The 14610-nt window shown below is 44.9% G+C and overlaps 1 pseudogene; it reads right to left on the reverse strand.

Moving 5' to 3' along the window:
• Positions 1-10789, reverse strand: part of LOC123078522 (probable glutathione S-transferase GSTU6) — a 78022-nt pseudogene extending 67233 nt beyond the window's left edge.
• Positions 10790-14610: the final 3821 nt, after the last annotated feature.

Genomic DNA, 14610 nt, shown 5'->3' on the forward strand with positions numbered 1-14610 from the left:
AAGGAGTTCATCAACAACACATCATCTATTACCTTTTGGAGAGTGGTGTCTCCTAGATTGGTTAGGTGTCACATGGGAGCCTCCGTCAAGATTGTGGAGTTGAACCAAGGAGTTTGTACGGGCAAGGAGATCGCCTACTTCGTGAAGATCTACCCTAGTGAGGCAAGTCCTTCGTGGGCGATGGCCATGGTGGGATAGACAAGGTTGCTTCTTCGTGGACCCTTCGTGGGTGGAGCCCTTCGTGGACTCGCGCAACCATTACCCATCGTGGGTTGAAGTCTCCATCAACGTGGATGTACGATAGCACCACCTATCGGAACCATGCCAAAAATCTCCGTGTCAACATTGCGTTTGCTCCCTCCAAACTCCTCCCTTTACCTTCATATGCAATGATTTACATTCTGCTGCTATACTCTTAGAATTGCATGTGTAGGTTGATTGCTTGACTTGTGCTAAGTTGCTAAAATCTGCCAAGAACGAAAATTGGGAAAGGCTAGAATTTTATTTAGTCAGGTAGTCTAATCACCCCCCCCCCTCTAGACATACTTTTGATCCTACAAGTGGTATCAGAGCCACGGTCTCCATTTACCTTGATTTCCATAGCTTTTGGTGATCATAGCCTTGGTTTCACAACCTAGGAGAGTATGGTGTCTAGCGAGGGAAATTACCACCATAGAGGTCCTTACTTGGATGGTACTAATTTTGCTAGTTGGAAGCATAAGATGAAAATGCATATTCTTGGACATAACCCCACTATTTGGGCTATTGTGTATATTGGCTTGCAAGATGAATTCTTCAGTGGGAGAGAACCGAAACGTGAAGCTACTGCAGAAGAGTTGAAGATGCTGCAATACAGCGCTCAAGCTTGTGATATCCTCTTCAACGGATTGTGCCCCGAAGAATTCAACAAAATTAGCCGTCTTGAGAATGCACAGAAATTTGAGATACTTACATTGATATGCACGAAGGTACCGACTCCGTCAAGGAATCCAAATTGGATGTCCTTTAAAGTCAACTTGACAAGTTCAAAATGAAGGATGGTGAAGGTGTCGCTGAAATGTACTCTAGGCTTGCTCTCATCACAAATGAGATTACCGGCTTAGGAAGTGAAGAGATCACCGATAGATTCATCATCAAGAAGATCCTAAGAGCATTGGATGGAAAATATGATACCGTGTGCACATTGATCCAAATGATGCCCAATTACAAAGATCTCAAGCCAACGGAAGTCATTGGAAGAATTGTTGCTCATGAAATGTCACTCAAGGATAAAGAAGAGCTTCACAACAAGTCAAGTGGTGCTTACAAAGCCTCATGTGATGCTCCTACATCATCAAGTGAGAAACAAACCTTCAATGAAGAATTGAGCCTAATGGTGAAAAAACTTCAACAAGTTCTACAAGAGTAGAAGCAAGGAAAGAAGTTCCAAGTCAAGGTCCTACAATGACAAAGGATCTTCAAGTCGTGAACGTAATTTCTACAATTGTGGAAGACCAGGACACTGCTCCAATGAGTGTACGGCTCCCTAGAAAAGGAGAGAGGATTCACCTAAAAGAAGAAGCAGAAGAGAAGAATCACCACCAAGAGAGAGAAGGAGTAGAGATGATCGTTATGAACAAAGAACCTCCCGGAGAAGCAAGGATTCAGAAAGGAAGGACAAATCATCAAAGAGCAACACAAAGCGAACACATCAAGCTCATGTTGGTGAATGGGTATCCGGCTCCGACTCCGGCCATCACTCTGAAAGAAGTTATCACTCCAACTCTGAATATACTCAAGATGAAGGTGTTGCCAGTCTAGCACTTGTGTCAACCAACTCCTACGACATACTTGACTCACCAAATGAAGGAATTGGAAGATGCTTCATGGATAATGGCCCAAAGGTATCACACCCCGAGTATGTTGATTTCAATAGTGATGAAGATGATTTGTTAGGTGATGATGATTTACTTGTTGACAACTCTAGTGATGAATACTATGATGAAACGTCAATTAATCATGCTAATCAAGATAAAACGAATGACAATGATAAGGAGAAGATTGAGCATCTACTAAAGAACTAAACACTCTTAAGTTAGCTCATGAAACTACCTTTGAAGATCATCGAGAACTTTTAAAGACTCATGAGAAGTTACGCTTTGAAAAGCTCAACCTTGAGCAAGAGCATGAGTTTTTAAAGGAAATCAATGATGATCTTCGCAAGAAAAGTTCTTCTTACATTGCCAAGTGTTTACTCTTGTCTACTTACATGCCACAAGTAAAATCTAGCAACAAAAGTAAGAAAGATTCTTCTTCTAGTAGTAACAATAATCATGCTAAATCCAATGTTGTTGCTTCTAGTAGTTCTCTTGATTCCACTAATGATTCTCTTAGCCAAGTTACACTTGAGCAAGAAAATAGCTTATTGAAGGGAATTATAAATAAAGGTGTTTACAAGAGCCTTGCCGGAAGTAAGCAATTTGAGGAAATTGTACGCAAGCAAGGAAGGCACCGGAAGAATCAAGGTGTTGGTTTTGAACGAAAGTTCAATGCCAATGGAGTTGAGTGGGAAGAAGATCAATACCCCAAGACGAAGTTTGTTCCCCAACAAGAGAAGTATGATCCTACTTCTTTCCAAGGGACACAAGCTCAAGATGATCTTGCACCACAAGACCACAAGCAAAAAGGCAAGGACAAGCTTCAAGAAGAGATTGATGCATTTAAAGAAGCTCCCAAGGCCTTGGTCAAGTGTGTTCCCAAGACTACATCAAGTCTACTTCATCATGTACGACTACAACCCTAAGGGTTCCCATCAAGATGATGTGGATCCCGAAGAAGAAGAACTAGAGAGTTCTTGAGGGTGACTCTGCCAACGCACTTCACTCATATCACTTTGGCTAACAAGTGCCAACAACTTCCAAATCTTGCACTAGTTCAAGGAGTCACAGACCCTCTTGTTGGTAAGACAAGGGACAAGGTAACCTAATGCTTTCATGGACATCATCTTGTGTGTACTTCACTCTATGTCCATGGATATCCTTCTTTGTTCCTTGTGGGACTAACCCGTGTAGGTATTGAAAGTGCAACTCACTCCAATGGATTGCTCCGAATGATCTACATCAACATTGAGCATCCACATCTTCAACACCTACATGAAGTCATCATCGACAAAACCCAAGAATAGTTCATCCCTCTTAGGGGGGATATCACATCTAGGGGAGATTTACTCTAAGAATTGAGCTAAAGCAACTCTAATGGTGTGAACACAACAATACTTTATGTAAAAGTGGTAACCCCACTTGTGCTTAAACAATGAGTATGACCTATGATTAAATGTTCTCATTTGACTCCTAAGTCAATACACTCATATATAGATGACCTAGTCATTGCTAATTGCTTGATAGATGCTAGAGTGTTTGTGCATGCTTTGCCACATATTTCATTTGCCATTTTATTGTGTGAGCATGTTGGTTGCATATTTTACTCATTCGAGGACATCCACTTGTTGTTTTGATTGTTTGGCTCTTTTTTTCCATGTGGATGGACAAGAATGCCTAAGAACCTTCTCTAGCTATCTATGCTTTTCTCGTCTCAAACTCTATTCATGCTACATCACAAAGTTTGATCAAGTCAGATTGGAACCACTCTGTGTGAGGATCACTGGGAGTCCCCGATTCGTCATGGACTTAAACTTCCAAAACCTCTTTGTGCATTTTGGTCTGACCAAGTCATCCATTTCAGTCAAACCTAGTTCTCTAAGTTGATCTAGGTTTTCATCTCGGTGCAACCGATTTGAACACTTCGGTCACACCGAGTTGCAGCAACCGCTTGCGATTCTGCAATCTCGGTGCCGCCGAGTTGTTCCACTCGGTCACACCGACAGGGTCGGGATATATATACCCACGGGTGAGATTTTGGAAATTTCTTCAAAACCCCTCAGCCCGTGTGTGTCCTGCTCTGCCTCCTCGGGTCTCTGGATCGCCTCATCGCTGCCAGCGACCTCCCACCGCTGGTTTCTACCGCTGTCGATGGAATCTGTTCTGTCATCGCCGCCGTAGCGAATACCTGCCGAACTAGGGTATGTGTTTGATCCCTTGTGATGTCTATTCACCTCCAATTCTAAGCACGAGGACAATGCCATGATTCTTGCCACGGATGAAATCAATCTATCCGGAGAAAACTTCCTTAGGCTTAGTTTTATTCCAAAATTTTAGGGTTAGCTCTCCGCTAAACTCATCTCGGACCGACCGAATCGTAGAAATCAGTCTCACCGATTTGGCTTAGGCCATTGACATACGCTTTTCGGTCTGACCAAAAATTGCAAATTGGTGTGACCAAGTTCAATTCTCTGTGAAACCCTAGCAATCTCGGTGCCACCAAACTGTGACTCGGTCTGGTCGAGTTCACTAGTTTAGGTTCCAAATGTTGCTTCGGTATCACCGAGTTTATCAATTCGGTAGCTCCGAGATCATTTCAGTAGAGAACTAAAACTAAGTTTTTGACTCATATGTTCTACAAAATCTTTGCACTTTGTGATGCTAATCTACTCTACCTCATCTATATCTATTCACAGGGTTTGCTGTCAGTTTGCCTGCCAAGATGTCTGACCAGAGTGATAGCCAGAATAAGTCTGAAGAGCAAGTGCAAATGAGTGAGGGAACTAGTACCTCAAGCAGCTATGATGAGGGCAGCAGGAGCACACCAAGTAACCTGCCCAAGGCAGCCACTAGAGCAAGGAAGAAGAGAACCTCAGACTCTGAGGATGAGGATTATGTTGTTGTTGAGGATGAGGCCACCTCAAATAAGAAAGTGATGAAGAAGTAGTATGGCACTGCCGCTTCAACAAAGCCTGGCATGAACAGGAAGGCACCAGCAAGGAGAGTGCCTACATCCAAACCAAGAAAAGTTGCCACACGACAAACCATGAAATTCACAATTGAATAAGATGATGGTGAAGCAGTTGGAGATGACAAGAAGAAGAAGAGGGCCAGAACCACACATGCAAAAGTTCTTGGAAATTCAACTATGGTGAGAGATTCTGAAGAGGAAGAGGAAGAGGATGCTGCACCAGCACCCAAATCCCAAAAGCTTATGGGAGATACAATCAAGTTAGGGGCTGCTCCTAAGCCCAAACCTGCTTCCAAAGCTGCTGCTCAAACCACCAAGTCTGCACCCAAGAGAAGCACAAGAAACATCCCAGCTGAAGAGAAGAACAAGGCCCCAGTGCCTGAAGTTGAATAAGAAGATGCTGAAGCCCAAGTGCTGAGTAAGCTCAAACTAAAGATCCCAGACCACAATGACACTCATCCAGTGGCAAAGGACATGAGCATCAGGAAGGATGCAGGTCTAAAACTTTGGAGGAAGAATGACCCTTATGCTGTGAGAAGGAAAACTGCAGTGGACTACAGATTCCACACGAAAGAACAACAAGAATTCTATGAGACCATTCTGCTTGCAAGAAGCCAATTGTCTGTGACATGATATGGGTTGACTGGACATACATCATAGAGAATGAAGATCACTTCCCAGGTGTATATGACAGTTTCAAGGCTTGTGGAGTTAACAAGTTTGTTGGCCAGAAGCTTACTAAGGGCCAGTTCTTTTGGCAGCTTAAAAAATAAGCCGCTTCCTCCTGAGCTTTTTCCATAAGTCATCTCTCTTATTCATTGGGACTTCTAAACTAGTTATGGAATAACTAATTTGGAAGTCTCAACAAATTTTTGTGGCGGCTTATTTTTTAAGCTGGGAAGAGGCAGCTTATTTTTTAAGCCGCCCAAAAGAACTGGCCTTAAGTGGAATGCTGAGTTGATCATGCAATTTTACTCCACTACTCATTTCTATCCAGATGGAAGGATAGTGTGGATGTCTGAAGGTACAAGGTACCAATCAACTATTGATGAATGGGCCAAGTTGATAAATGCTCCAGAAGCTCATGAGGATGACTTGGATGTGTATGCCAAGAAGAAGAAAGACCACAACTCCATGGCAAGTATGTACAAGGAATTTCCTGAAGAAGCCCTAGAAACTCATAAGTTGGGCTCCGTGAAATACTTGATGTCTGGTCTGCCTACTATCAACACCATCTTGAGGCATACTCTATTGCCCAAGTCTGGAGATCATAGGATGATAAGAGGACATTCAATCAACCTACTCCACATTTTTTATGTTCCTCAAAAATTCAAAGTGATGAGTCTGATTGTAGAGACAATCAAGAGGACAGCTGCTGATCATAAAAGGTCTTGTGGGTATGCTCCACAAATTCAGGTGCTCATCAACTCAAAGATGGGCACAGGCACTTACTTGTTGGACAAGGAGCACTTACCTCTCAAGCCAGATTTTCAAGACAACACAGTGGTCATGGATGAGAATGATCCTTCATCAGTGCAAGCACATGAGAAGAGAGCAAAGGCAAGGGCAGATAAGGCTGCAAAGATGCCAAGTGCTGAAGAGGCATCTCAGGTGTTCTTAAAGAGCAAACAAGATTAACTTGGATATCTGATCTAATCTACCTTGAGGATTGAGAAGGGCTTGGCCACCCTGACTCAGAATCAGGAGAGTTTGGAAATAATCATTGAGCAAAAATTCTATGATCTTGATGTCAAAGTAACTGAGATCCAGTCAGTAGTTGAGTAGCTCCAGGAGGAAGCAGAGGAGAAGAAAGGAAAGGCAACTATAGATGCTTTCACGAGAGTGCCAAGAGGTCGGAGGTCTGATGCAGTGCCAGTACCTGATACTAGAGCTACCACATCTACACCAGCAACCATAGCTTCAGTGCCACCTCCAGTAGCCACTCCAGCAGCTCCAGCTACATCAACCAAAGCCTTCATCCTTGGAGTCATCTCTACACCACCTCATGGAGACCAAGCCTGAGAGACGCATAACACTATGCATATTTGAACTTTTTGGTAACTTGCTGCCAAAGGGGGAGAAATATGTATAGATCATAGCCTTCGAGAGAGAGTTGCTTTTTGTCTCTCTTGCACTTTATTTGGTTGAACTTTATTGTATGCTTACTTGATACATTATGTCCTTTTGTGGGATACTTGTATGATCATGTGCTTGATCATATGCTACTTTAATGTGTGCTTGGATGATATTATCTCTTATATCCCTATATGATCATTCACTTTGATTGGTGATGAGTGCATGGTTTTAATTGTTATCATTTTGAGCGCTCCACCAAGATGTATCTGACATGGAAGAGTAACCCATGATCCTAACAGATTGTGCATTTGCAGTCCAAAGCAAATTTTAAACAATGCACAAATTTAGGGGGAGCTCATGCTTATCACATACTTCTCAAAGTGACGATGTACTTCAATCTTATTATCATTTGTCAAAGCTTTGATCTATATGTTGTCATCGATTACCAAAAAGGAGGAGATTGAAAGTGCAACTATCCCTGGGTGGTTTTGGTAATGATTAACAACATATAGCTCATTGAACTAATGCTATTTCAAGATGAATATTTCAGGAAAGTTCAATGATTGGCATGGCATGGATTAGGAATGTGGACCCCTCAAAATGCTAAGGACAAAGGATTGACTCAAGCTCTAAAAGCTCAAGACTCTACATTTTACTTTTAGAGATCCAAGATCACATTGAGTCCATAGGAAAGCCAATAATATTAAAAGGGGATGAGGTGTTGCTTAATGGCTTGCTTGCTCAAAATGCTTAGTGATATGCTCCAAAAACCCTCAACCACTTTCTCATATCCACATATGTCCCAAACCAAAAGTCAAACTCGGCCCCACCGATTTGATATATCCGGTGCCACCGAGTTCATTTGACATAGCCACTGCCAGAAACCCTAGTCACTTCGGTCTAACCGATAGGGATCTCAGTCTCACCGAGATGGGATTGCAAGCTCTCTGTTTCCCTTCGTAATTATTCAGTCTAACCGAGATGAGCGATTGGTCACACCGAGTTCGCAATGCAAACTCCCTGTTTCCTTTTCATAACATTTTGGTCTAACCAAGATGAGCGAATTGGTCCCACCGAGTTTGCCTGACCAACTCTATGGTTAGCTTATTACCAAAGTCGGTCCCACCGAGTTTGTGTAATCGGTCTCATCGAGATAACGTTATGCCCTAACCCTAACAAAATCGGGTTCACCGAGTTGACGTGTCTGTCCCACCAAAATGCCTAACGGTCACATTATGAACTATATCGGTCTAACAGAGTTTTATGATTCGGTCCCACCGAGTTTGGTAAATTGTGTGTAACGCTTAGATTTTGTGTGGAGGCTATATATACCCCTCCACCCTCTCCTCATTCGTGAGGGAAGCCATCAGAATGTGCCTACACTTCCAGCATTCATTTTCTGAGAGTGAACCACCTACTCATGTGTTGAGGCCAAGATATTCCAATCCAACCATATGAATCTTGATCTCTAGCCTTCCCCAAGTTGCTTTCCACTCAAATCATCTTTCCACCAAATCCAATCCTATGAGATAGAGTTGAGTGTTGGGGAGACTATCATTTGAAGCACAAGAGCAAGGAGTTCATGAACAACACACCATCTATTACCTTTTGGAGAGTGGTGTCTCCAAGATTGGTTAGGTGTCAGTTGGGAGCCTCCGTCAAGATTGTGGAGTTGAACCAATGAGTTTGTACGGGCAAGGAGATCTCCTACTTCGTGAAGATCTACCCTAGTGAGGCAAGTCCTTCGTGAGCGATGGCCATGGTGGGATAGATAAGGTTGCTTCTTCGTGGACCCTTTGTGGGTGGAGCCCTCCATGGACTCGCGCAGCCGTTACCCTTCGTGGGTTGAAGTCTCCATCAACATGGATGTACGATAGCACCACCTATCGGAACCACGCCAAAAATCTCCATGTCAACATTGCGTTTGCTCCCTCCAAACTCTCCCCTTTTACCTTCATATGCAATGATTTACATTCCACTGCTATACTCTTAGAATTGCATGTGTAGGTTGATTGCTTGACTTGTGCTAAGTTTCTAAAATCTGCCAAGAACGAAAATTGGGAAAAGGCTAGATTTTTATCTAGTCAAGTAGTCTAATCACCCCCCTTCTAGACATACTTTCGACCCTACACATGCCCAGCAGCTTCACTTCATCCTTTCCTCTGGCCATTGCTGGTGTCTTGCTCGGCTCTTGCCTTGTTGGTGTTTGAGTTCACTGTTAGTGATGGAGGGCAGGAGCGGTATATATGGGCATGTTTGGTAATCCACCAGCTCCATGTATCTGGCGGAGCACCTATTCCACCGATCTAGAAATTTGAACTGTAGCCTGCTCCGCTCCGTGGCAGAGTTGTGGAGCGGAGGGGCTCTGAATGGGCAAATAGCCTTCTATACGTGCACATAGATTGCTCCGCTGCAAGCCTGCGATGGCAGATTAGTTTTGTTGTCTGCGAGACTGTTGTAAAAGTTTTCTGGTTATATTTTGCAAAAACTTGATTCAGGAACCATCTAGAAACTGTTGGCAGAGATTCTCCACCGGTGCCTGAAGAATTCGCCATGGCCCGTGTCCACCGGCTACAACCTCCGCTAGCAAACCAGAGCCGCATTTCTGTCATGAATAGATCATCAGGGGAGGACATGGACAACTTTCTGTTTGACCCTACTTCGTTTCTGCCGCTGCATCACCAGGAAATTGTTGTGGCGAACATACCTGCAAAGGTTCGGGTGATTTACTTGCGTTCTCCGCCCGCGCACGAAGAATGGGCCATCGCCTCTATCATTCCCGTGCCAGATCAATAGGTAAACTTTGCTAACAACTGAGGGAACCAGTCCTCTCACTTTGTGAAGAGATGTCAGGGACCTACAGTGGTGCTGTTGTGTAAAATGAGGAAGGCAAGTCCGGGCCCTCAACTATTTGCAAATCACTATAGGTTCAGTACTGTTTGTATATCATTGTACACAGTTACTGTTTACAAGTCAGGGCATTGTAGCTTCCCTGGCATCTCTTCACAATGTATTAGAGGATCCGGTTCCACAACAGAAATGTGTTGTCAGATTTCATTAGGAATGTCAAGCATTTTTGTGAGTATTTGACAAAAAACTACTCCCTCCATTTCTAAATATAAGCACTTTTATACACTTCGAGGCAGACTATGCATGGATGTATATAGACGCATTTTAGAGTGTAAATTCATTCATTTTACTTCATATGTAGTCCATATTAGAATCTCTAAAAGGGCCTACATTTAGGAACTGAGGGAGTACCAAAGTTGGGGGTCGTCCCACTGAACTACAATTTACAAAATTTTAAGTGAAAACTAACATTTCTTTAGAAAATGTGCCTAAAAACTACCGAAGACCATTGATGACCATTTTAGAGGATTTAACCATGTTTATGACATGTGGGACCCATCTGTCAGGGTTCATATGGCAGGAAATTAACTCCGTTTATTTTGACTATTATGACAGGTGGTGCCCACACGTGAGCATCAACCTTCTTCTTTATCCTCCTTTCTTTCTTCTTTTGCCATTTCAACAAACACCTTCTGTGCATCGAAGGGAAGTAGGTGAGCTCAAGATCCGGTGACGCTCCACGGAGGGAAGCAGGTGAGAGGTCGGCGTCGCTATCGTACAAGGTGCTCCCGTTTGCAACCTGCAGCGGGACGACAGCATACCCTGCGAGGTTGGTCATCAGCGGGAGCCACGCCCTGGCCATGGCTGCAGAGTCGAGCGTGATGGGTGCGGTGATGCTCATGACAACATGAGCCTCGGTGTCGGCTGTCCCGGCAAAGGGCGACACCGGCGAGTACCGGAGATCACCGATCTCAGGTGCAGCTTGCCACCATGCTTTTCCTAATGATCTCAAGGACGAGCAGATGATGGCGGCCATTGCTTTGCTCCTGCTCCTGCTCACAAGCGAGCTAGCACGCAAGCTACTGGATGCATCCAGCTGCTCATGTGCTACCGTAGCCGGTGCACTGCTGGCCTGTGAAATGCACCAAGACCAGCGACACGCGAGATGCAGCCCAGCCAGCTACTTGCTGATGCACCGACGCCGCCTTTCCCTGGATTGCTGGATGAGCTCGAGCTCCACGATGGAGGCGGCGACGACGACATCGCTCCTCTCGCCGTCTTGGACAATGATGGCGCGAATTCAATCGAGCTGGCCATAACTATCCGTGGGAAGATACTCGGGTATGAGGTGCGGGAGGTCCTGTGGACCATCTCAGGAGCGGCGGTACGTCTTAGCAACGGGCGCGTCACAAGAGCTGGCCTGCTTACCTCTTATGCACATAAGATATTTGTTGAAATGCGAGAGAGAGAGAGAGAGAGAGAGAGAGGAGGTTATAGGGTGGGGCGGTGGCCCACCTGTCATAACGGTCAAAATAAATGGAGTTGACATTTCTACCACATCAGGCCTCACGGGTGGGTTCCTCTTGTCATAAATATGGTTAACTTATCTAAAACAGTCATTAATCATTTTCAGTAGTTTTTAGGCACAAAAATAGAAAAACTGGTAGTTTTTATCAAAATTTTGAAAGTTGTAGTTCAGTGGGATGATGACCCCAATTGTGGTAGTTTTTTCTTTCAAATACTCCATCTAGGCCTCACCAGCCTCGACCGCAATATGAGTTTACCTTAACATGAAGAGCTCCACCAGCCTGCTCATGTCTGGTATCATGGCCCCCTAGTGGCTGCATTGCGTTATGTAGAGTGGAGAGGAAGCTTGAGGAGTTGAGCTGGTAATGAAGGAGTCTTCACATCGTCCTTGGTCTAGGCGGTGCCTTGGTTGGTGGCGGAAGCCTCGCGGCAGCGGTGGCGGGTGGGGCCGTGCAGCGTGGCGGCACAGGAAGGAGGTTGTGCAACCGTGTACAGGGAGATGGATTGGGTTTTTCAGGGTAAAATCAAGATTATTCATCAAAGTTCACATGATGTAGGATACATTGTGGGTCATGGGGTTGGCCGAACCATACGTGGCATCCTGGACTCTGGGAGAGAGAAAATCTAGCTAACATATGTGCTTCACAGTTGAGACAACACAACCTTCAAAAGAAAATCTACATTGAAGGAGAGTAGCTTTGAGATTGACCACTCTAATAATGGCACCATATCTCGTAGCCGACACCCTTGAGGCTGAATGCAAAGCTTTGACACACACTGGTGCGATGTTGTGGATGCGGCGGTTGCCTTTGTTTCATGTCATGCATGGATCATGGAGGGCTAGTTTATTCTTGCCATTGTTGGGCACAGTGGCGGAGACATGACCCAGGCCCCCAGGGCCAAGGCCCGTGGCATGTGGCCCTACTCCTTTGGTGATTGTAGCGACTACTAAGGACATGAGACCCATATCCAGGAACATTGCTTCAGTACGGCCAGAGGTGCCGCTAGCCTGGGTCCGCCCCTTGTTGGGCGTGCGTGGACCGTGCAAGGCGTCCAGTATTCTCTCCTTTTTCGTGTGGTTGAGGGGCAGACTTGCGAAGGTGGACGAAGGGAGGAGCAAAATGATTTTTTAGGAGAAAGGAAACCTATTTTTAGGTAGTAGAGATAGAGATATGCCATTAGGTTTTCTAGTAAATCTTACACTCAAGAATGAAAGCAACTATAACATAGAAAAAAATACGAACGTGAAAATAGAATAACAACAACTTTGTAATTGCTTCTGTCCTTCTGGGTCATATTTTCAACATGACACTGTCGTCGAAGAATTCAACTATTAAGTTATGAAACAAAATGTTGCAACATACATACATGATTACATATAGTTCATAACTATATCCCCATGCCTTTTCTAATGAGCTCAAGGACAAGAAGATGATGGCGGCCACTGCTTTGCTCCTGCTCCTGCTCACAAGCGTGCTAGCAGACAAGCTACTGGATGCATCCAGCTGCTCGTGTGCTACCTTAGCCGGTGCGCTGCTGGCCTACAAAATGCACCATGACCAGCGACACGCGAGATGCAGCCCAGCCAGCTGCTTGCCGATGCAACGATGCCGCCTTTCCCCGGATCGCTGGATGAGCTCGAGCTCCACGATGGAGGCGGCGCCGACGACATCGCTCCTCTCGCTGTCTTGGAGAATGATGGCGTGAATTCGATCGAGCTGGCCATAACTATCCGTGGGAAGATACTCGGGAATGAGGTGCGGGAGGTCCTGTGGACCATCTCAGGAGCGGCAAGACGTCTTAGCAGCGGGCGTGTCACCGGAGCTTGCATGCTTCCCTCTTATGCACATAAGATATTTGTTGAAATGCGAGAGAGAGAGAGAGAGAGAGAGGAGGTTATAGGGTGGGCGGTGGCCCACCTGTCATAACGGTCAAAATAAATGGAGTTGACATTTCTACCACATCAGGCCTCACGGGTGGGTTCGTCTTGTCATAAAAATGGTTAACTCATCTAAAATGGTCATTAATCATTTTAAGTAGTTTTTAGGCACAAAAATAGAAAAACTGTTAGTTTTTATCAAAATTTTGGAAGTTGTAGTTCAGTGTGACGATGACCCCAATTGTGGTAGTTTTTTTCTTTCAAATACTCCATCTAGGCCTCACCAGCCTCGACCGCAATATGAGTTTACCTTAACATGAAGAGCTCCACCAGCTTGCTCGTGTCTGGTATCATGGCCACCCAGGGGCTGCATTGCGTTATGTAGAGTGGAGAGGAAGCTTGAGGAGTTGAGCCGGTAATGAAGGAGTCTTCACCTCGTCCTTGGTCTAGGCGGTGCCTTGGTTGGTGGCGGAAGCCTCGCAACAGCGGTGGCGGGTGGGGCCGTGCAGCGTGGCGGCACAGGAAGGAGGTTGTGCAACCGTGTACAGGGAGATGGATTGGGTTTTTTAGGGTAAAATCAAGATTATTCATCAAAGTTCACATGATGTAGGATACATTGTGGGTCATGGGGTTGGCCGAACCATACGTGGCATCCTAGACTCCGGGAGAGAGAAAACTTGGCTAAGATATGTGCTTCACAGTTGAGACAACACAACCTTCAAAAGAAATTTTACAATGAAAGAGAGTAGCTTTGAGATTGACCTCACTAATAATGGCACCATATCTCATCACCGACACCCTTGAGGCTGAATGCAAAGCTTTGACACACACTGGTGCGATGTTGTGGATGCGGTGGTTGCCTTTGTTTCAGATCATGCATGGATCATGGAGGGCTAGTTTATTCTTGCCATTGCTGGGCACAGTGGCGGAGACATGACCCAGGCCCCCAGGGCCTAGGCCCGCGGCATGTGGCTCTACTCCTTTGGTGACTGTAGCGACTACTAAGGACGTGAGGCCCATATCCAGGAACACTGCTTCAGTACGGCCGGAGGCTGCCGCTGGCCTGGCTCCGCCCCTTGTTGGGCGTGCGTGGACCGTGCAATGCATTTAGTTTTCTCTCCTTTTTCGTGTGGTTGAGGGGCAGACGTGCGAAGGTGGACGAAGGGAGGAGCAAAATGATTTTTTTAGGAGAGAGGAAACCTATCTTTAGGTAGTAGAGATAGAGATATGCCATTAGGGTTTCCAGTAAATCTTACATTCAAGAATCAATGCAACTATAACATAGAAAAAATTATGAATGTGAAAATAGAATAACAACAAGTTTGTGAAAATAGAATAACAACAAGTTTGTAATTGCTTCTGGCCTTGTGGATCATATTTTCAACACGACACAGTCGTCGAAGAATTCAACTATTAAGTTATGAAACAAAATGTTGCAACATATGTACATG

Source organism: Triticum aestivum, chromosome 1B (genome assembly GCF_018294505.1).
Source record: "Triticum aestivum cultivar Chinese Spring chromosome 1B, IWGSC CS RefSeq v2.1, whole genome shotgun sequence".
NCBI classification, from domain to species: Eukaryota; Viridiplantae; Streptophyta; class Magnoliopsida; order Poales; family Poaceae; genus Triticum; species Triticum aestivum.